The sequence below is a fragment of the Meriones unguiculatus genome, chromosome 4 (genome assembly GCF_030254825.1).
Source record: "Meriones unguiculatus strain TT.TT164.6M chromosome 4, Bangor_MerUng_6.1, whole genome shotgun sequence".
In the NCBI taxonomy this organism is placed as follows: domain Eukaryota; kingdom Metazoa; phylum Chordata; class Mammalia; order Rodentia; family Muridae; genus Meriones; species Meriones unguiculatus.
Window position 1 is genome coordinate 6,959,270 of NC_083352.1, and position 23,817 is coordinate 6,983,086.

The window sequence follows — 23,817 nt, forward strand, 5'->3', positions numbered from 1 at the left end:
CCTGGTAATTTTCTGGAAAACTATCTTCCTTGTTCTTGTGAATTTCCCACGATAAATATTCATCTTCATTACTGAAAATTCAATATTACACACAAATAAAACCGTAAGGGATAAAAAATGAGTTCCTCCTTGGAAGACCTGTTTTGGGCGGCATCTTGGGGGATCGTTCTCTGTGTACATTCTATGCCTTCAGAAACAGTGAACTTGTAAACATTTTTTTAAAATGCAGCAAGAAAAAGTAAGTGAGCACAATATGGAGTCATTCTTGTTTTCATTAGCATCAAATGAGAAGTGGATAACTGCTAGGTTCCTCCTGGCAGGCTACACTTCCCAGCTTCCCTTGAGGACTTTGGAAGTCATTGTGGCCCTCTTCTGTGCCTAAGAGGCTGCATTCCATTACCAGCACCCCCGACCCCTCACCCCCAGTAGGCATTTTGGCCATCATGGGTGACAAAACACCCCCCAGCTGTGAATAAAGATGGCCCTGCGTGACGTCAGACCGAGCCTCTCTTTGTGCTCCTCCTCTCTCTCCATAGTCGCTTTTTAAAATAATCTGACACACGATGCCCAAACACAGGATGGGGATCTGAGCCTACTAGTGGAGCAAGGCTACCCACCCACCAACCTCCCTGGCCCTCATAGGCTCCCTGGCCCGGCAGAGCCACCCAGTTCTCTCAGACAGCCTTTCTTTTCGCTCTCTGTCTCTGCCCTTCGCGCTCACCCTACTGCCCTGATATAGTCTGACCCAGGTGAGAGGCCACGCCGCATTCAACCACAACCTTCAGGCAACATAGAAAAACGCCAGGGCAGGGAATCTGTTCAACCTAGAACAGCAGTGCCCTAGTTAGGTTCTGGGCTCACTGGAGCTTAGGTCACTGGGGTTTTTCCCAAAGCCCCCTTGGTTGAAGGCACTGGAGACTCTTCCTGGCTGGGAGACCACTTCGTTCAGCCGAGAGCTCTGCCGGCCTCCTACTAGCCCTGTGGCTCCTTAGGCCCGGAACTGTATAGGTTGGGGATGGTCCTAATGTTCCAGGAGCGTGTATGTCACTTCCAGAGCACACTCCACACAACTGCAGTGACCCTGTCTGTACCTTGGTCCCAGTCCAGCTATGGATTCCAGATCTATGTACCAGAGGGCCCTCCTTTGGCCTGGGTGAGAGCTAGCTCAAAGGAGCCCAAGTTTAGGAGAACCAAAGTTGATGACCCTCCTTGCCTTTCACAGCAAACCTGGCCTCAGCGTCCATCGAGGATAGATGGCCACTGCTGCCCTGAATCTGGAACTTTTGATTTCTAATCCCTAGAAAGATTTAGGGAACTACATAACACAGAATGGCAGTGTGGTTCAAGACCCCCGCCTCCTAAAACTCACAGTTCACTTTACTCTCTCCATTTCTACTGCGCCTCCAAACTTGCATCTTCATAGAACTCTGTTCTGCCTCTCCAAACCTGGGAAATCCTGCTTGTATCTTTTTTCCCATTTCACTTTTTTTTTTAATTTAAAGAGAATGAGTTTTATATGGGTGTGTGTGTTAAAAGCTTTATAGACAAGAAAAAAAATAGAACCAGCTTAGTCATCATCTTCTTCCTCTTCCTCCACTTCTTCATCCTCCTCCTCTTCCTTCTTTTTCTTGCTTCTTTCACCCTCTTTTTTGCTGCCTAAGGTTTTCCCTTAGCTCTGTCGGCAGGGATATCCTTTTCATATTTTTCCTTGGGCTCGGCAGCCTTCTTTCCATACGGCTGCTTGTCTGCAGGGGCTCTGTTCCACACCACTCCCAGTGTCTTTGCAACATCACCATCGGATAAGCCAGGATGATGACCTTTGACTTGGGGTGATACTCAGAATGGAACAAGAAGAAGGGAAGAAGCTGAAGGAGGCCTCTTGGGTGCATTGGAGTCCTTGAACTTCTTTTTGGTCTCCTCTTTCAGTGGGATCTTGGGGAAATGTAGGCTTTCGTGTCTCTCTCATAATGAGCCTTGCCAGCCATATCTTCAAACTTCCCCCTTTTCCTTAGCAGACATGGTCCTCCTTCTCCCTGAGCACGTCTTACAGAGCTCCAACGAGTCGGCAGAAGCACCTGGCATTCCTTCTTGCGCTCCTCCCGGCAAGTCTGCACAAAGAATACGTAGGAAGACGTTATCTCCCGGCTTCTAAGGCTCTCGCCTTTGCCCATGTTTAGTTGCTTTTACTCTGTGAGGTAGCGTCACTCAGTGCCCACCCAGCTGGCGCTTGCTCTGACACTGCCTCTGTGGAGTTCAAGATACTGGGAGAGCAGAAGCCAGACGCAGGCAGCCTCCTCACTCTATCCTCCCGTTTGTGTCCTTAACAGCTAAGAGGTAAAAGTATTCCATGCCGTCTGCTCCCCTCCACTGACCCAAACAAACTCCTTTGGATGTGTAGATCTCTGGGTTCAGTCTTACAGAGATGCCAGTGTCTTTTGGATGATATTGAAAAATTTTCCTTGCTGTTCTATTCTACAGAAAAGGCTAGTGCTGGAGTTGGATTTTGGCCCATCTGCTCCAGACCAAAGCTTGCTTGTTTAAAAGTTTCCTCCAAAGACTCCTTCCTGGGTCAGGTGAGTTAGCTGACTCTAACAGGGGAAAAGAGGGAAGAACAGAACAGCTCAGGAAAAGCCGCTTTGCACTTGAGAACCTCTGAGAAGTAACTGCTTCCCGCAGAGCTTACAAAGGGCAAAGCGTTTAGCTCAGTTTTTCTGCCCGTTTTTCTTGGTTTTGTTTACTCTCTTTTCAAAGCTTTTGTTGAAACTTTAACTTTCTGTATTTCAGGCTTTGGAAGTTCATTGAGTGTGATTTAAAAAGGATGTACAGATAATCTTAATTTGCTACAGCATACTATGTCTGTAACCGTGATTCAACTTCTGTTTAGGAAAAGGGTATGTGCCTGAGTGGCCCATGACCTCGGCTCACCCTGGGAAACATAACAGCCATCTTGGCAGCTATGTTACTCAGTCACCATCTTTACTAAGGATAAATAAAGGACATGCCATGTGACTTCACCACCATATTGGTTAAGGTGACCATACAGAAGAAATCAACTAAACCCACAAACAACTAGGCCCACTGAGCCCTCTGTTCATCATTATCAGCAATACATTTTCCCCTTTTAAACTAAGGAGTTTACAGTAGGCTTCCAAGATGTTTCAAAACTGAGCCATAAAAAAAAAAAAGCACATTATAAAAGGGTCAGGAAAATGAATTTTTCAGTCTCTCTGTTGACTGTATTTATGATTTAAATTTTGGTTTGCTACTAAAGGATCTTTAATTTTTATAGAATTTAAACCTTTTTAAGGCTCAAACTTTAACAGGAACAAAATAAGCTCAAAGTTTGTTTAATGTAAAATAATATTATAAATCAGGTATATTTAAAAAAATTGGTTATGAAAATTAAATGCTTCAGTAAAATGGATTAAATTTATAATAGGCTTTCATGGAAGGCTCATGTAGCAACCTTGGATAAAAGCACCATTACACCAGAATAAGTTATATCCTAACCTCATTACAGGATGAAGACGCACAGAAAGGAAGACCTAGCAGAAGCCTGCTGTTTCTGCCCCCAGCCGTGTAGGCTTGGCCATGTGGGCTTGGCCATGTAACCCAAACCAGAAAAGTTCTCCTATCCAAAGATGAATTATATGACGAGGGCATGGATTCTCTTGCCAGATGGAGGATCTCATAGTCTGCACCCACATCCTAAAAGTCTCAAGCAGCTGAGGCAAATAGTAGTTACTCTTCCCTCAGTGTCTCCCACGTTGACTATGAACAGGGGAACACAGGCCAACCACCCGACTGGTATGTGACCTGCATGCTAGGTCAGCTGGGTCATGCCCTTTACGCTGGCACTCAGTTCTTCCTCTTAGCAAAAGCTAATTTCAGGTCTGTGCCCGAACCACCATGTTCCATCATTAAAGGAAGATGCCGGGCACCCTGTCACCAAACTCACAGCGTTGGGAAGTTATTCAGAATAACCAAGCAGTGTCTGTGACAATGGTTTTGTATCTGTAGAGTCAACAAGTGATTCTATTAGGTGATATGCCAAGCTTCTGGGTTCTTCAGGAGGAGAAGACTTAGGTGGAGGAGATTCTCTCCAGCCTGGGCTCACCTGTGGCACTTGGAGAAGATCTACTCTCTGCAGAGATAGAAAGCTCTGGGGCCAGCACCTGCACTCTCACCTTGAAGCCTACAAGGAGGACAAGGACTTTGGCTCTGATGCGTGTGGATGTTTCCTAGGAAATTCCAAAGGCCAAAAGCTCATTTAATTTGGTTATCTTACTTTACGAATTATGTCTCTTAACAGCCAAACTATTTTTTTTTTAAATAGAATGATGTTAAGAAACATGCTTACTGCTGTCAATATGTGGTGACCTAGAGATTTATCCTTCTGCAGAAGGTGTAAAGAGCTGGCTTTAGCCTTCTTTATTAATTCAGCCTATGGTGTGAGTTATTTATTACAGATTTGTCATGACTGACTGCTCTCATCTTTCATCTGTTGGCTGAGTATAGGAAATGAGAATGTGGAGATTTTTAAAAGGTTCTGTCAATACGGTTAATTTTAGAAAACTTTGTGAAGTGAATCGTTTACTGCTGATGTGGCTGTCACTGACTTGGGTAGTTAGGATATCATGGAGTATTAGAGAGAGATACCCACTGAGGAGAAAGAAAGAAAGCCGCCATCTCTAGGAGTGTATTTCAAAATGAAAATTAAAGATCGTTTCTTTTTGGGGACTACAACTTAGAATTCAATTATCTATGTATCCAGATGAAATAAGACATATTTACTACATAACCCTGAAACATAGGCATAACAATATGATGTCGACAAAATATGTATCATCATGTTTTCAAGTCCTAGATATGGCTATTTAAGGTCCTAATCACAAAATCAACCTTATCAAATTATTTCTTTTTTTCCCACTTAAAATGGAAACACCTTTATTGCTAGTGTGGAACAAACAGAAGACAACAGAAGTGTGAAAGTACAGCACTTGGGCTAACATTCTTCACCCTCATCATCTCCTCCTGCACCATCTGCCCCTACTTCCTCATAATCCTTCTCCAGGGCAGCCATGTCCTCACGGGCCTCAGAGAACTCTCCCTCTTCCATGCCCTCACCCACATACCAGTGCACAACGGCACGCTTGGCATGCATCAGATCAAGCTCTGGTATATGGTCCAACCAGTTGTCCATTTGAGTGTAACCATATGTGAACTCTGTGCTTAACCTCATGTTATATTGACTTATGTTAATCTCGATGTAAAAGTTTTCTTCATGTAACTTTGTTGTACAGTTATCACCTCCTGTCTTATGTTTGGGATCTTTTGCCAACTCTTAAGTTTTATTGTGGCCTCTTTGGATGGACCCTTTTCTGAGACATTCTGAGTGCTGACCTCCTTGTCACCCTTACTTACGATGGCCTTGAAGCAATTACCAAGAGATTGACACCCCCAAGGGGACCTTCAAGAAGGGACTAATGGGCCATGGGCCATCTAACTTACCCCTCTTCCTGCCACTTTGAACATCGTATTTGAGCCTGAGAATATAAACAGGTGGACTGGAGCCTTCTTTGCATCAGTTAACCTCTGTCTCGCCAGCTCAGCTCAGCGCCCGGTAAGGCCTGCTCAGCCCCTTGACTGCTGCAGTACTCCATGGTATGAGAGAACTAGATCTGGCTGTTGGCTGCTGCCAAGGAGGGGAGCTGAGCTCCTCCAGCAATGCTGCTTCCACACCAGATGCAGGGACCAGACAAAACTTCCTTCTGGTCCCCTTCCAAACTGGCTCCTCCCCTTGATCACTTTCCCTCCTTACCATCCTCATACCTATGCTTCCCCCTGTCTTTTACATGTTTTACTTACTGAACTTCACTTTATACCCAAACAAAACACTCCACACTACTCTCCCGATGACTCTCACCCTACAACGTGTATTTCTGATACGTCTGCAGAAAGACCTTTTTTAGATGCTATGGAGAAACTCTACCTAACCTTCACCCCTTTCCTCCCGGCCAGATGCAGTTCCTTACGTCAGTCTTCTGTTGTCTCTCTCCTGTCCCCTTCCTCTGATGCTCTGTAGCCACCTACCACTTCTGCCAGCTCATTTTGGGGCAACAGTTCTGGCAATGGGACCAGTCACCGTCACCCCGAATCAACTCTATGTCCACTTTCTTCCTCCTCTGTTCCTCACTACCCCCCAACCTTCCTGAGAAACCTCTCAGTTTTACTCTGTAGTCTGCTTTTAGCCCTTCAGTATAACCACTTTCCAAGTCATGTCAGGACTAAGGACAGCAACAGCTCGGTATATTATGACCCTGCCCCTGCTACCTCGCCAGAGGACCACACCCTCTTCAATGCACCCAGATTTAAAATGTCTAAGATGTAGACATTTTAGCCATCTGCATGTGTGGGTGAAAAATGCTCCCTTGCTGTGAATAAATACAGTCCCACATAAGGCCAGTCTGGATTTCTGTCTCTCTTTTTGCCTTTGCTCTCTCTTTCTACAGCTGCTCTTTATAAACATAATAGATCAAAGCCATAGAACCAAGCTCCCTGCAAATGGCTAGCTATCATATGACCCCACAGTGCCACACGTAGGCACACACTTGAGATGCATGGTCCTTGAAGAGGCATGGGCGTGGGCATGCACAGCAGCATAAAGAACACAGAGGGTGTTCTCACCTTTAAGCAATTACCATCAAGGAAGGGTCTCATGGATAGCCCAGGCTCATCTCAGACTTTCTATTTAGCCCAGGATAACCTTGGTTTTTATTTTACATTTTAAGAATTTCTTTATTGGGAGGGACATCCATGCCCTAGCATGTGTGGAGGCTCCCTTCTGTCGAGTGAGAACAGTCATCAGGCTCCACAACCAATGTCCTTACTCCCTGAGCCATCTTAGCAACCTGATCTGGAGCTTCCGGGGATTGTGTGTGTCAAATACACAACAAAACCTAAAGTATGGATGACTTAAAAGTCTTTATGATAAAACATTAAATTGTGTACTTTAAATGGACACATTGATGGCATGTGAATTCTATTTCAACAACACTGTTGAAAAGGAAATGCAAAAACTGTAGCCTGGAGAACCTGAAATGACCAGGGAACCCGTGTTCCATGTGTAAGGTATGACTGTGTTACAGAGCTGAGAGTTTTTACCCCATATAAGTGAAAGTGCCAGAAGCTATGGTAAAACAATAACAGGGTTGGGGTCACTGTGTGGAAAGAGGAAGTCTCCACAGACACAAAGGCTTATGCTCCCAGCAAATCAGGGCCACCTGTGAGCGTGGGCAGTGAGGTGAGCATAGCTGGGCGTTGCTAGTCTATTGGCCTCATTAACCTAGAGAGCCATTCGGAATGTCTCCTGCCTAAATGAGGGTTTCCTCTTCCATGCGCTCCACAGAGAAGATTCCCCCATACTGCTTTTTTCACACCCCTGTGCCAGAGTTCTGGCTAAAGGCTGTTCTCCATCAATGTGAAATGTAGAAATGATCTGTCCTTGATAAAGAGGGAAGGAAATGAGACCAGTGTGGAGTTCTAGCCCAGCTCTGATCCTGTGCCAATGTGAAGTTTGCTGGCAGCATAGGCCAGGGGCCCTAGCTGAGAATTGTGTCATCCTAGAAGGATGCAGTCCCCACCCTTTCTGGGGCAGGGGTGAGAGGATGCTTCACAGTTCCACATGGATGGAACCCAGCTGAACATGAGCACACAATGAAAATCACAAAACCCATGAGGAGTGAACTCAGCAGGAGTGATGGTCCCTGTAGCGTTGTCAAAGGCGAGGACAACGCACGATGACATGGAACAGGCCTGAGAGAGGAAACCGAAATGCAGCCTCGAGAGGCTCCATGCAGGAATGGAAAGATGTGAGGGGGGCAGACAGATGACCCGTTTGCCACGGAGCTGACTGTAGCTGAAGAGAATGGACCAACATTTCAAGGAGTTGCTGACCACGAAGATCATGGGGATGATGGCAGAGTGGGTGATGGGCAGGAAGGCTGGAAGTTGTTCATCAGTTCTGAAGTCCTTGTTCACCATGTGAGGCACCAACTGGAGCTCAGGAAGTCAGTGGTGAGCTGGACGCCGAGTTCCGTGATTCTGGGCTTGGAGGTGGTCACAAAGGGACTGGTAGCACTCTGTCAGCTGTCTCAGGACTCTGAGCTCATGCCTGCTAATGGCTATGAGGCCTGGCTTGAGGGGCTACTATCCTGCCTAGGACACCCAACATTGTTCAATGGCTGATTCTTATTTCTGCCATACCCAAGCACCAGGCTGCTGCTCTCATGGCAGCAGAGCATTCGCTGTGGAAATACTTTCCAGAAGACAGAGGCGGAACTGCCACAAATGAGATTTATTTCTCTTTTAGAAATGATAGATTTCTTTGACTACTAGTTGTTGTTATTGTTTTTTTTTTTTTTTTTTTTTTTTGGCAAAAAAAAAAAAAGTGTGTTTGTAGGCATAGAGTCAGCAGCTGTACATACCAGGCCCGCCTGCTCCTGCATTCTTTCCAGGCTCCTGTCTCTCTTCCTCCTGTGCATTAATCTCTGTTCCTTGTCCCTGTTCCACCCCCTGCCCCAACCCCCGTCCAGACAGTGTCATTTCTGAGGCTGGACCACGAGGGAGAAGCATTCGCTGAAATCATCTTTGCTTTGGGATGGGGCTGACAGGAGATGAGCCTACAGGTCTCTTTTCCAAGTCAAGCAATGGCGCGGAGGGTGTGCCAGACATTTTGAGGGGCCGCTCCAGGTCGGGGCATATGGGGACCGCTTGGCTGTCACTCACACACAGACCCATGGTCTGTCTGCACAGCTGCGAGGGGACAGAGGTGTGTGTGTTACGGTGATACACACAGCCCTGTGAGATGAGCCCCTGCGATAGGGACGGTAAACACAGCGACAGGGGAGAGGCCCAGCTCGGCTCCTCCTAAGCAGGATCAGGAGACCCTCCTGCAGCTGAGCAAATACGCAGCGTGCCCGTGGCTAGTGCTGAAACCCCGGGAGGAGCCAGGGTAAACACGGAACGGCTATTAGCACAGGAGGCCACACAATGATCTGGGATGACTCCGGGGCACCTGAACGGCAGCTAGAATTGCAGAAGGCCTCTGTGGATGGCTGCCTTGACACCTGTCTGCACTGGGCTTCAGACCCGGCTTCCGTGGAGGTGGGCCTAGGAAGCGATGGGCTCTGCTTCGTTAGTGTTTGCCAGGGGAGGAGGGGCTGTTCTTGCCAGCCTCAAGCAATAAAGTCTAAGGGGACCCTACAAATGACCAGAGGGTAGTTAGTGTGGGAGTGCCCCACCACGGTCATGGCTTAGCCATCACGGAGCACCCTTTATATTTCTAGCCTATTATGTACGTGTGTGTGTGTGCGCGCGCGTGCCTTGAGAGTGTGGTTGTGTACTGCACGCCCAGCTTTCTCCACGGACACTGAGGTTCCAACGCTGGTGTTTATGGTTGAGCAGCAAGCACGTTCCCCCCGCAGGGCTCTCCCTCGCCCTGTCCCATGCTCACCCTTTGGTCACAGCATGCTTGCTGCAGGTCACGTAGCATGCTCCTGCCATCGGGCCAGGCACAAGTCCCTGTCACTACCTCAAGTCTCTGCTGTGCCACTTGTGCTGGGTAGCCTGGCTGGCTCACTCCTGACTGGACTCTAACAGGTGCCTTCATCCAGCTCCGCTGGTGTCGGCACTGCTGAGGGAAGATGTTCCAGTCTGGCTTGGGGCTTCGTAGCTCAAGACCCACAGAATGTCACAATGCGCCACAGACCCGCTTCGATGGAGTGAAAGGAAGAATGCTTCTCAGGGTGTTGCGGGAGGCTTCTGAGAGGCTCTGCAGGGAGGTGTCTGTATCTGCAGAGGCAGCTGGGCAAGAAGTGTCAGAACGAGGCGGTGCACTGGCCTTAGGAGACTTGAGGTTTAGGTTCTAGGCTCAGACGCTGGTTGTTACCACGCAGCACACACACCGGGGCGGTGATGCAGAGCGCGAGCGCTGGGCCCTTCGGGACGGCAGCCGGCTGCACTGTGCGGTGGGGCAGACGCTCTCTACAAGCTTGTTACAGGCCTCGTCGTGTACCTCTTCTCAGCCTGCGAGGTGGTGGGCACACGAGTTGAAGGCTTTGGCCGGTTGGTTGACTAGGCAAGCGGGCATGAGTTCCTGGGGCCAGGGCAGCAGGTGTGAGCCTTGGTGTGGGCTGTGTTTCTTTCCAAGTAAAGCTGTGTTGAGGAAGCCCTGTGTGGAAGACAGAGTTAAAGAGAAGCAGTCCTCGGCTCTACTGCAGAGACACCTGGAGTGGGACCAGGGCAAGCCCGTGGATGTCATACACCACACACCCAGAGGAGGGAGCCCTGCCCCTCAGTGCCTGTGAGCACAGCTTTATCCACAGTGAGTCAAGGAGGGCCCAAATCCAATATGGCTGCTATCCTTATGGAAAAGGAAGTTTGACTAAAAACAGCCAAGGAGAAGCTGAAGCCACCAGGGTCCAGGGAGCGGAATGGCGGGATTCTCCGTCCAGATGGAGCCATCCAACCCACTGTAATCATTGACTCTGCCTCCCAAGGAGATAGGACCTTTGTCATGTGACCTTCCACAGCCCACACAGTCAGGCTCAAGCAAGCTGGGCTGGGGGCGTCTGGGCAGACACCACAGATTTGGAGGGGCTCCATGTAGTGTCCTCAAAGGCACATTTCAAGTGGAAAATGAGCTTCAGCCTTACACAACTGAGGAAGTAGTGTGTGCCCTTTGTCCAAGCTGCGTCCCAGGAATGTGGTACAGCTCCGACATTGTGGTTCTAGAGCTCAGGCCCTGACAACCTGAAGGTCTTCCTTCGAAGTCTTTGGAAGCCAAGTACCCCCACTACAGCCTAGGGTGTAGTCTGTAACCTGAGCTAGCCAGCCTACTCGGCAAGTTCCAGGCCAGCGAGAAGATCGGGCTTTTAAAAAGAAGGTAGGAAGTACCCGAGGAAGGGCAGGCAAGGCTGTTCTCTGGCCACCCTACTCAACATGCACACAGGCATCTGCACACATACATGTGTACACCTGTACACACACATATGCACACACACATGCATCAAAATCAAATCCATCAGCCAAGAAATCAGAGATAACAGATTTCTACTGGGATTCACTTATTTAAACTTTGTAACATTTGTAGATGGTTTTGAGGTGTTACACAATAAAAGTGAAAGAAGGAGGCATGCGTAATTTCTTTCTTTTTCTTCCTTCCTTCCCCTCTTCCCCTGCTCTCTCTCTCTCCCTTCTTCTCTTTCTTAATGAGTTATTGCTATAGAGGGAAAGCTACCTTAAAAAAAAAGCTTCTTGAATTTGATATGCCTAACTCTTCAACTTTTGCTTTAATGTACATTTTTCTTTATATTTAATTCCAGTGACAGCCAAATTGCATGCCCTTAATTAAATTAACACAAATTAGACTTGAAAGGAGTTGAGGGATGAAAATTCAGGTTGTTTCTTAAAAGCTTTCTTACTGCTGAGGCATGCTACCAGGGGGTGGGGCACAAAAACCACCTCTTCCTTGGAAATGACACCATCTACCCACATGGATGGCTTCACGCTGAGTGTCTTCCCTGAGTCGAGGAGAGGCCCCAAGACTCTGGACTGAGTGACTTCAGAGCCAGGGTGTTGGCATGGCAAGTCACGATCAGTAAAAGGAACATGACCAGGTTTGGCAGTGCAGGCTAGCCCCCAGGAGCTGGGGCCTCAGCCGAGTCTTCCTGTCCACAAGCCTTAGGGAACAGCCTAGATTCAGGGTGAACTTCAGGCCTAGGAGGGCCTGGGACTCAGATCTCCCATTTTTGTCTTGAAGTCCCTCAATAAGATCCCTTTTCCTGCTGCAGGGAGCTTGACGCCCTCCATGGTGCCTCTGTGCCCCAGCAAGGCCCCGCTCCCCTTCCGTGGTTGTCTGTGAGGAGAGCAGTAGTCTCTCCCTCCGGGGAAGGGGTCTCTCCTCCAGCCCTCTCCATCCTGCTTTGGTCTCACTTCACTCCAGGAATGCTGGTTAGCAAGTCTTCAGGAGAGTGACGGAGGCTGCCCTGGCTTCCACTGTCTTCCCATGCTTCAGCAGCTGGCTGTCTTAGCTGGAGCTATCATCACAGCATTCCCGAGAGAGATGTACACACACCTAGACCAGAAACCAAACCAGGCAGGGGTTGTGGCTGTCTGCACCCTAGCAGGCTTTCTGAGGCTTTTTACCTCAGCCAAGATGGCAGTATTGCCTACTGTCCAGGATACAGGTTGGTACCCAGCTGCCCCCATATCCCCTGTACCCAAGGGTAGCAATGGCTTGGCAGAAAACTGACCATGGCATCTTGGCCTGGCTTTAAGGGGCATTTCCTCTGCTATCAGAATTGAAGGGCAAAGGCATGCAGCCCTGCCTCCTGCCTGTCAGGAGAGGAGGAGGGTGGGGCCAGGGTGGCTACCTTTTCCTTTGCCATCAATTGGTTCTTGTGAAAGAGTGTTTGGTGGTGGGATGTGGCTAGAGGTGGCATGGGACACAGAGCTCTTTGACCTTTCCAGGAAAGCTGCGGAAGAGCAGGAAAGTGGGCGGAGGAAGGAGAGAAGGAAGCAGACAGCGGCACCTAGCTGTGCCAGCCCTTGTTGCTCACATGCATCTCCGAGTCCTGGAAACCTGCCAAGTGTGGCGGTTAGTGCTTTGTAACTGGGGTACAGAAAATGGGAGGGAAGCGAAATGGCAGGTGATACCCCCTGGGGACCCATGCTGTCCTCCTTGCAGAGGGCCATTTTTGCTATTAATCTCGGAAAGAATGCTCTACAAGGCTCCCTCCCAGCTACAAAGGGCCGCCTGCAGGTGAATATTGGCGATGCCTTCTGAGGTTGAAATTACCGCGCTGCTCCATTGGAAAACTCAATTTTCCTTTTTAATCTTTTGTTTTGTTTTGTTTTGTTTTGTTTTGTTGAGTGGGTAAAGAATGAACGGAATCAGTGATGATAGGACCCAGGTGGGGCTGCTGTAGTGGGCAGGTGAATGGAAGGAGGGCCATCTGAGGGCGGCTATAAAATTAGACCTCAGCCCACATCCCCATTACACACACCGGAACATCAAGCGGAACACCCGAGCACACACACATCTTACATGTCAATGTATCTCTAGGTGGCTTGAAAAGGGAAATCCAAGATCTGAAGTGTGGGGCAGAGAAGCATTTCAGGCAGAGGGGAGACCCAAAGTGCCTCTCTGGGGCCTGTAACCACAGCTCTGTGAGGTGAGCCTGAGGTAGATCCAAGATGGGCAGGTCCTGATAGAAGTGTGTGTGTGTGTGTACCTGTAGTTGGATGGGTTGTATTTATATTTCTTTAAAGCTACACACACACACACACACACCATGGTGTTAGATACTTGTAACTCCATATACCAGGGAGGCTGAGGCAGTGAGATGGAGACTTTGAGGTTAGCGTGGGTTATACAGTGAAACTGTGCCAGAGAGAGGAAGAAGGAAAAGAGAGAAGAAAGAATAGAAAAGGAGGATAGGAAGATAGAAGAGAGAGAGAGAGAGAGAGAGAGAGAGAGAGAGAGAGAGAGAGGAAGAGAGAGATTTCAGCTCTTGCCACCATGCCATGGCATGCAATTTTTGCCTCTTACCAGACTTCTGGCATGCTGTGGCCCCATGCGCACTTGTAACAGGAGTGTCCCCACTAAAATGGTGGCCTGTCTGTTTAGCAGGGGTCAGGAGCACCCAACAGATCGCCTTGAAGACGTGCCGTTGCAAGTCAGAGACGTGCTCGGCTGTCTCTCACAGGAGGTGAGCACGGTTCCATTACTAGTGTCAAGCGATGAAGAACCTGACTAAAGGATTTATCTTGGCTCACGGTTTCAGAGAGCTCAGTCCATGATCTATTGACCCTATGCATTGGGTATAGAACATCTTTCTGCAGGAGCCTATGGGGGACCCATGCTTCAATTCCTGATGGACACAAAGCAGAAAGCAAAGGGGCATACAGAAAGATAGCATAGTCCCAAGGACCCCCAACTCGCATGATATGTTTCCTTTAATTTGTCCCACCTTCAACTCCCCACTGCCTCCCAACAATGCTGTCTTGTGAATCTACTGAGGCATTAATCCATCAAACTGGTCAGAATCCCCATGGTTTATTACTTCTGGAATCACTTTCACAGACACTCTCAGGGAATGCTTCCAAAATTGCTGAAGCTTCTCTCATTGACTGTCAGAAGCAACCAGCACTCTAAGTGTGTACTAGCTGGCATCTTAGACTGGTTCTCTCAGGGTGGACCTGGCTGCCCTCCTCACCCATGGCAGGGACCTGGCCCCATAGCTCCGAAGTGTCTTCATATTTTCCTTTCTGAGTTTATCTCTGAATGTCTGGGGAAAGCCTTCCCCAGGTTCCTCTCTCTTCCCCTTGTGTGAGACGCATCCACCACTCCTCTCTGTCCCTTGGGAATGCACTAGAACAGGATGTGACGTGCAGGGGACACACACGGCACCTACCCACAGGCCTGTCACATGTGACTTCACTTTGAAAGATGGTTGGACCCTGTGCTCACTCACTCACTTCATTGCTTGAAGTTGGAGCAACCAGATGGGAGTCTGGGCCACCAAGCATGTGACACCATGTGAGGAGGGAACAGTCACGGCTCTCATTTCTCCACTTCCTCCAGTACAGGTGACAAGAATTTGGGGCTTCAGAAGACATTATGGGCACATCTGGTTGTCAAGAGGGCAGTCCAGGTGCCAGAGCTGACACACCAAAGGATGCACATGAACCTTGAGGGGCAGCTGCATGGGGATGGCATTTCCTTCAGCAGAGTCCTCACAGCATGCCCTTTGCACTGTTGTGGCTGAGATCACAGCCTCCCCAGTGCCCCGTAGCCAGGTGCCAGTTTCTCAGGGCATCGGGTAGTGTTGTCTACAGTTTAAATGTGTTGCCAGGACTCTCACTCTTCCTTTGGGGAAGTAAATTCCCTATTACACCGGGACAAGGGAGAAAAAACTTGAATTTGAGGAAAAACAAACACAAACAAATAACGAACAACTTGAATCTAGAACCTGCCCTTTGGGAAACTTGGTCTGTGAGCATCGCACCAGCAGAGGTCTACTTGCACACAGGCTTGAGCATGCTCAAATTAGCCAGTGGGAGGATAGGGGGCTTGCCAGTGCATCTGGCAAGCAGAAGGGTGTGTGTGTGTGTGTGTGTGTGTGTGTGTGTGTGTGTGTCAGGGGACCTAGAATAGCATATGGTTGGCAGCCATAAAAGGTTCTTCAGGTCTTATCTCTGCTAGGAGGCCATCTCATGTCACCATGACGGCATGGGAGGGAAAACACTGAGTTCACACAGTTGTGCCTCCTTGTTCACCCTGTGGCTGATGGTGGACTAAGAAGCCTTAACTGGGCTTTTGTCTATCCCAAGCTCAATACTTTACCTGAAAAAAGTGTAGTTCCTCCTCGGAAGGCCTTGATATATATGGATATTAAAGTCCTCATCAGCACCCGACACACAGTTGCTGTTTCTTGAAGAGCTGAGCATGGTAATTGGAGAGCCTCGGCCAGGTCCCTTGTGTGGTGGCGGCATAAATCTCGAGGAGGTGACAGGCATACAATGGCCTTACTCTTTCCTGATCAGGCTGGCCCGTGTCTGAGCTATTTATTAACTGGGACATGAATGGGCCAATGAAGGGCCAATTTATATGTTGCACAGAAAGATGTATGAGGACTGCCGTAAACATTGATCCGTTCCTCCTTTTCTTCTGGCCAGGACATATATGCAGAGAACGCGGTCATACAGGGTACCCTTATCAGATCTTAGATACTTCCCTGACTGTCCGCAACCATTAACCTTGCATATTATCTGACTTGAGTGATTAGTGCAAGGCACATAAAACCGTATTGATGGCTGGGCCTGGGTCAGAATGGGGTGTTGAGTTACCGGAGGCTGGATTTTGCTGACTCTGTGATACAAATGATAGTATTATGCCTGGGACACGAAATTGCTAATTTGTCATTTCTTTCATGGTGTTTTCAGTGCGACCCTAATGGATGAGGGGTAGACTCGTGGCCTCATGGAGAGGCTGGCAGCAGGCTGTTCTTTGTCTGCCAGGCTGTGTCTGTCCCCACACCCACGTGCTGTGCACACTGCTGCTCATGTGCACCGAGGCTGCGTGGATTTCATGTCCGCCTCTGTCTTCCCATTGTATTTTCTGCCTCTGATGCCTGAACTGGGGAAGCTCCGTCTTTGCTGTCTACACTCAAGTTTAAAGGCTCTTCCTGCTCTGATATGCTCCTGCCAAGATGGCGTCCTACTGGCCTTTCTTAGCCACTGGCAGCTCCAGGCCCACAGTATGCTTTGACATCATGCCCTACAGCTTGTTCATAAATCAGATCCCCACGTTGCTGGAAAGGCAAGCACTCCATTGTCCCTCACAGATTGTGTGTGTGTGTGTGTGTGTGTGTGTGTGTGTGTGCACATTTGGAGCTTGAGAAGCCAGACGAGACTATCACATAGCCACTGTCTGACTCAACCCTTCCCTTTACTGAGGAGTGTGTAAGCCAGGAAGGCAGGAAGGCAAATCTGGTCTGTCACTAACCCTTCCCTGTTCAGACCCCAGCTTGGCTGTGTATCTCAGGCACCTGTCAGTGGCTGGAGGTCCTTTGTTTGCTCAGACCACACTGGGGTCATCCAGCTTCTGCCTCGTAGGTGTCTCTCAGGTGACAGGTACCAGCAAAGGGCGGGGCATGGGTAATGACAGTGGCACACCTCTTCCCACAGGCCATATCTCCTAATCCTTCTCAAATAGTTCCATCCACCGGGGACCAAGCATTCAGACGTGAGCCTGTGGGGCCCATTCTTATCCAAACCACCACAATTGCTTTGGGCTTCGGTGTTGGATTGGAACCCAAGGCTTCATGCATGCCACGCAAACTCTTTACCACTGAGCCACACCCCAGAGAATACATTTCTTAAGGAAGAACAATGCAGGCCTTGCCTCAGGGACCTGCCTCACCGACCTGCAGGGAAGGAAGTCCCAGGAAGGGCAGAATGGCAGGTATGTGATATCAGCCCTCAACTGAAGAGGGAGCAGTATGGCCTGTGGGGTTGTGGAAAAACGCCTCAGGAATGTGTGTCCCCGGGATGCTTTGCGTGATCACCTGACTTCCCTCCCCTCCTCTATGTGACTTTTTTTCTCTCTTAATAATAATTTACTAACTGGGGAGGGTCTCGGAAGTCACCATGCTCCTTTTTGAATATGTATTGTGTGTATGTGTATAAACACGTAGGCCATGGCTTGCCAGTGGGAGGCAGAGGAGATTTCCAGAGTGGCTTCTTTCTCTGTACCATGGGGTCTCCACAGCTGAGCTCACTTCGTCAGCCTTGGTGGCAGACACCCTCATCCCCTGAGCTATCCCGTCAACTACTTTCCCGGCCTTTCTCAGGCTCTCTGTGCTGGATCCTGAGCCGAGGCATGTGCCCACCCTCTGATGTGCATGGCCAAGCTGTTCCTAGGAGATGCTAGAGAAAAAAAAAATTATAATTACATTTTTTTTCAGAGAGGAACTCACCCTGTATACCAGCCTGGCTTGGCAGTCAGTATGGTTCCAGGATGGCAATCCCCCTGTCTCAGCTTTCTAAGGCCTGGCCTCACAGGTGTGTTCTAGCATATTCTGTGAGGCTCTCACAGAGCCCACACCGCAAGGCCTACTGTCTGTTAAACAGCCGGCAAAGGCAATGTGCAGGACCCGATTCTCCTTCGTCCTGAGGCCCACATGGTTCTTCCTGCTGAAGGTCCTGATTTAACGTTTGTTTTGTACAGGACATTCTCAGTGTGTACAAAAGAGGATCACAAGATGAGGAACCTGTCCACACCTACCACATAGCTGAAACATTAGCCTCTAAGACCAACTATTTCATAGCCCGCACATTCTGACTCACCTCACTGTTTTGAAACAAGTTGACTCTTGTGACTCTTATGACTCTTGTGAGTCTACCAACACTTTGGTAGGCACTGTAAAGGGACCATTAACCTATGATCCAGGGGCTGACAGGTCAGCTTGGTGATAAGAGAGCTCGCTGCTCTTATGGAGGCTGAGAACTAGCTTGCTCCCACTGGAGTTTCTCTCACTCCTCCTTCAGTCCACAGCTCCCCACCATCTTGCTTCATTTCCCTCGAGGTTCACATGCTGAGCGATGGAGGTTGTTAGAGTTCCTTGCACGCTGCATTGGGGTGGTTTTGTCTTGGGAGTGTGTTACCAGCTCTGTCCCCCGAATCCCTCCCAAACTGGTAGCTCCCAAAGTGACAAAGATTCTTCTCAGGGAATGTCACTATTGCCAGGAATATCACTTGGCCAAGTGTGGTGGCACTTTTGGTTCGTTGGCATGGAGCAAGGTGCTAATGACATCTAGTGGTAGAGGCCAGGGATGCCACTCTTCTCCCATAATGCACTCCTTTCCACCCCAAGGATTCTCAACCCAATGTGTATCAGTCCTAACTGGAGGGAGTTGGGCTGGAGTTGAGCTGTCACAATGATGGTTGGTTAATCACATGGCCATGACTATGTGGCCTTTCCTGTATTTGTGGCTCTGGATCACCCACTGGGGCTAGATCCTCTGGACTGTAGCACAGAGATAGCTGAGGGCCTACCTCTATGTCTTGTTTCCTGACTGGAGGACTGCTATAAAGGGACACCTCCAAGTGTTCTCAGGTCAGTGTTTTACCGTGCAAGCTGCATCTGGTGGCTGGTTCTTATGTCTGGAGGGGAGGATGACCCCTTTACCAGGTTACCTCTCTCCAAGGTTGGCCGAGAAGTAGGACCACACAGCTTTAGGGACATGCTACTCTCTCCCCTTGACACTGTGGTGGTTTTCTAATAGGAACAAAGAGAACCTGTCTACAGTGCCAACTGCACCATGTGAGACGTTTAACTAGATAAGGCAGGAGCTGTGTGGATGCAGGCGTTGCGTGGTTGCAGGCGCTGTGTGGTTGTTCAGTTATCAGATCAGGAGTTGGTGCCAGCGAGCAGGAATGTGAGAGCTGGTAGTGGTAGTCTGGGTTCTGAGCCACAACTCTCCTGGCTTGGCAGCTGAGAGTAACCTGGGGCTGAGGACACACGTTCTGGAATGGACACTGGTGAGTGGGTCCTGTGTCTTCCATCCTCAGTGTGCTGTCTGGTCTGAGTTACTCTCCTTAGCCTTTCTGGGCCTGGTCCTTTCACTAAGGGTTATTCTGTGTGGGGGTTGGGCGATAGCCCAGTGGGTAGAGTACTCACGCCAAGCACGAGGACCCGACTTTGGATCTAGAACCCAAGGACGCCATAGTGTTTGTGTATAACCAAGGTTGTCCTCTGACCTACTCTCACACTCTGGAATGGGCACCCAGATCTTTGGAAGTGGAGGAGGCATATAGTTATTCTAGGAATTGCTATGTTTTGACAGCCATCATCATTCCTTAATTTGCTTTTTAAAGGTGGATGTGCTTATACCAAAACACTTCAGTAGCACATAAACAGGGAGACTAGAGCATTGGCCAACATCCTTCACAGAAGCTGGCTGCACCGAAGCTCTTAGCTGGGGCTGGGGGCACGGGTGAGGGGCAAGGGGTGTGTGTGGAGGAATGACCCTTAGCTTCCTCTCTCCAGTTACCAGCTTGCCAAAGATCTGGCTTCCCAGGAGAACCCCAAAGACAAGAAGCAAGTGCAGAGTGTGGGCCCTTGGGCGATGGTGTTTGCTGGTTTCCAGAACTGTCTTTGCTCATCTTCCAGACTCTGGCGACCTGGGTCCCCGTGTCCATTGGAGTCTCAGCATTAGGATGGGCCTCATCATCTCCTTAGCTCCCAGAACAGTCCAGAAGGCAAGTGCTCAAGCAGGTACATTTCATGATGGAGTGAAATCGAGTAGAGGCCTTCTTGAAGAAAGATTAGTGTCTGAACTACAGATTAGTCACCATCATTTGTTAAAACACACTGGCTATACAGGTGATAGAATCACCGATATTTGTCCATTTTTACCAGCTCAGTAACATGACACATGGAGGGCTTCCCCAAAGGTCACTTTCCTCTCTTCAGTTAGAGGGGACTTTGCTTATGCAACACGCCTCTTCCCCGAGGCACGTCCTCTGTGGTCCTCTAAGGTTTCCTGCTGCTTCCTCTGCCCGTGGAAATGGCAGGCCACCTGCCCGCCACAGGTCACACCTGTATCCAGGGCTCATGTGCTGGCTGTGACAGCCTTGGATCCTGATGCCTTTCTCTGGCACAAAGCTGCCTCCACCTCCTCCCGGCTGAGGGATGATGGGTAAATCCTTAAATTCCTAGAGCTACATTTCTCACGTTGCAAAAGGCTTTGTGGTGCTTTGATCTCAGAAGGTTGCTGCAGGGGAGCAGAGGTGGTGAGCTTGGGGGCGGAGCTTCTTCCAACCTTGGAGCCTGTGGGTCTTGATTGTGAATGATGGTGCTGAGATGAGGGTACCTGGCCATTCTTGATGCTTGGAGCAGGGGGACAAATTTTTCTTCATTGACATGTGCTGTGCACAGGACCAAGGACAGCCATCTGGTTTGTCCATAGGCTACATGTATTCCTGGTGGGGATTTGCTCAAAAGTCAAGACTTACTACAGGCTGATGGGGAGCGCAGTGCCATGCTTGAGCTAGTAGGCCCAGTCTAGAGGCATTCCTCAGCAGCCATCCTGGCTTCACAGATGTGGAGACCAAGGCACAGGTGTTGTGGAATTTGTAGTCCCATGGATGATAAACAGCAAAGGTTGGCTATGTTCTAATTATCTCACTCCCAAACCAGCTCTGTGCATTCCTTCATTCACAAACATCAGGTTCTTTCTTGGGGCTGCTGTATCCCTCTATGATGTTCTCAGTCTTCCTGATTTTCACTTGGGTATTTCAGGAACTTCTCCACCGGAGACACTCCTTAAAAACAAAAATTAAACTTGACCAGGAATGGTAGCATGTACTCATCACCTCAACACTTGGAAGCTGAAGGCAGCAGGGTCAGGAGTTCAGAGTCACCCTCAGCTGCACAGGAAGCTCAAAGCTGCCTGAGATACTACACAAGCAAACAAACTCAACTAAAGTAAACCAAAAGAAATGCCTGCACCATAACCGTCCAGTGTGCACCCCAGACTCCTGACAGAACAGGGATTCTTGAGTCTTCCTGCCATCTAGAGTGTCTGGACATTCTGTTGATTCAGCTGTGCCGACATGTACATGACACTGAGTTTACCACCTCAGCCCCTGTCAGCCACAGTTCAGTTACACTGAGAGCATCCCATTTAGAGCAGATATTACAAACCTCCCTCAGTCCCTGGCTGCCCCATGCTGCCCTGTCCCCATGGACCTGAGGGCTCTCGGGAGCATCTGATTTGAATAGTGTGCTGTGCCTCTTGTGTGTCTGGCTTATTTGACTTAGCATCATGTCTTCAGCGTTCCCCCATGCTGTAGTGTGTTCAAGAGTGTCCTTCCTGCTAAAGGCTGAGGACTATCCTGTTATGGAGCCTCCCTGCTGCTTATTCATTAATAGGCACTTGGGCATGCAGCTTCTGCTTCCTCTCGGCTGTTGTGGACATGTGTGTAAGTGTCTACTTGGACCCCTACCCATGGTTCCTAGAGGTATTTCCCGCTTCTTTCTTCCTCTTGTGCCCACGCCTCCACAATGTGGCGCCTGCACCAACTCTGCCCCCGCTCTCTACCACTTCTTTCCATTTCCTTCCCTGGTCAGGGCAAGCATTCCCCCACAGCAGCCCCCTGTGCCCCAGGCTAGGCACACCCCTTTAAGCATCTTAGCCTGGGTTCTGTCACATGCTGGGCCTCAGGCACCCCGCACAACCATGCTGCTGTCACTGCCCTGTTCCCATCTGCTGCCTGTTCACAGTTGACTCAGGCACAGACGGACCTTCTGTGACCTCAACAAATAAATGTGCTTGGTGATATTGGTAGTAAGAGAGTTTAGCACAGCATGGCGGACACTCATGTTCTTCTCTCCCCCTACCCTGTCACTTTCCACTTTACCCCTCCTCCCCAGAGCCAGGTACCCCATGCCTTTGTTCAGGGAGCTGTGAGTTTCTGCCCTCCCAGCCGCAGATGCTGACGCTGACAGTGAGCTGGGATCTGGGGCTAGGAGAGGAGTCACAGAGCTGACAGGATCACTTACCTGCCATTGTGACCGGTTGCCTTTCCTAGAAGAAATTGTGCAGTTTTATTTTCCTAAGTCAAAACAGGAACCTTCTTACTATGGTGGGACAGACGGCAGACCAAACAACAGAAAGCACTCTCCATCGACTTCTGGGGTCATTTGGCCTGACCTCTTGCCTCGTGGTCAGCCTTTTGGCTAACTGCTGATGGAGTCCAGAGATTAGCATCCCTAGTTACTGGCTGATTTCCTTTTTGTCAATTGCCCAAGTTTTATGTTCTGGTTTGGCTCTGGACAAACAACAAAAGCTGGGTCATCAGCGAGGACTACCTAATCCGTCACCAGCCAAACCAGATACCCAGCAGAAAGAGCCCAGAATCTCTCCACAGGAACTCAGCCCAGCTGCGCAGGCATTTCTCTGGGAATCACCTTCAGAAGGGGACCACATAGTCCTGTGCATCCCACAGTCCCAGCAAAACCTAAATCTGCCACGTTTACCCTGGAAGACAGCACAAAATGTCACCAAGAACACTCGAAGGTAGCTCCTCTCCCTGCTTCTCCTGTTACCCCACACCCCCCATTTTATGCCACAGAAGCAACCCGGAATGCGCTCCACCTTTCCATGGGAGGCAGGGTTCCATATTCAATGACCCCGCGGTGCAGCTCTCTAATAAACCATTTAGCGACCAGCCGGCCCGTGTGTTTACGCGGGTAAATTTGTTTCAGTGAGATTGCAGAACTCTGAACTTTCACTGTGTGCTATTTACTGTATCGAGCTGTGTTGAAAGGGGACCCTGCGCCTTTCCCCGGCTGGGCGTTCTGCTAACAGCACTTTAAAGAAGTGGAGAACGCTCGGCGATCGCCCGACGGGAGTGGGATCAATAATAGTCAGCAGTGTCTGATAATTGGAGTAGCTGTTTTACACAAGAGCTCGGGCTGCCTCGAGTGACTCTTATCAATCCATTGCCCATCATCATCTGATAATCAGACAGAAAATATGGTGGGGGAATTTTCCCTTTTTAAATCAAGCTTGTGAAAAACATTTGAAATAATGATGAAAAAAATCGCATTGTTCCACTCAGCGGTAGGAAAACCGGGCGGGGACTGGAGGCTGCAGACCGGCTGGGGTGCACTGCCGTGGGAGGGGCCAGAGAGACGGTTCTAGAAAATGTGGCGTGTGTGGAAGAAATCCCCGTGGCTGGAAGCGGAGCAGCTGCTGTCCTCAGTTCCCTGCTCTCTAGCCTGGTCTGGGGTGGGTGGCGTTGTGAAGGTTGCGCATGAGTTGGGGAGGGGGGATTGTGTGGGGACGCTGGTTTGCCTGTCTTTGACCTTTGGCTCTCTCGAACCCCAGGGCCACCAAGTTCTCCCCAGGCTTGTGCACTGCCATCTTGGAGTGCCCCCTGTCTGTCCTGGCCCCCACCAAAACCTTCGGTGACCCCATGCCTGGGCAGAATTTGCTTGTGTCTCTGGGGCTCCAGAAGCTAAACTTGACACTGTGAAAAGGCTGAGAGTAACAGGCTCATGCGGCCTAGCTCAGGCCGTGTGTGCCTCCCACCTGAGCGCGGTGGTCCCACCCAGACAAGAGCAGTGTAGACAGCCTCAGCCACCGAGTGTGGGCAATGAAGGATAATGTGTACATAGCTACTGATCCTGAAATTGCTAACCACACAACTACTCCCCGAACCACCATGAGGCTTTGGGTCTT

At 49.5% G+C, this 23,817-nt stretch overlaps 1 long non-coding RNA gene and 1 pseudogene across 1 annotated transcript; one reads left to right on the forward strand and one right to left on the reverse strand.

Moving 5' to 3' along the window:
- Positions 1-1,567: 1,567 nt before the first annotated feature.
- Positions 1,568-2,171, reverse strand: LOC110556546 (high mobility group protein B1-like; annotated as a pseudogene).
- Positions 2,172-2,477: 306 nt separating this feature from the next.
- LOC132653580 (uncharacterized) lies at positions 2,478-6,287 on the forward strand. Its single transcript, XR_009591289.1, has 2 exons — positions 2,478-2,573; positions 3,521-6,287. It is a non-coding gene; the product is annotated as an uncharacterized LOC132653580 (long non-coding RNA).
- Positions 6,288-23,817: the final 17,530 nt, after the last annotated feature.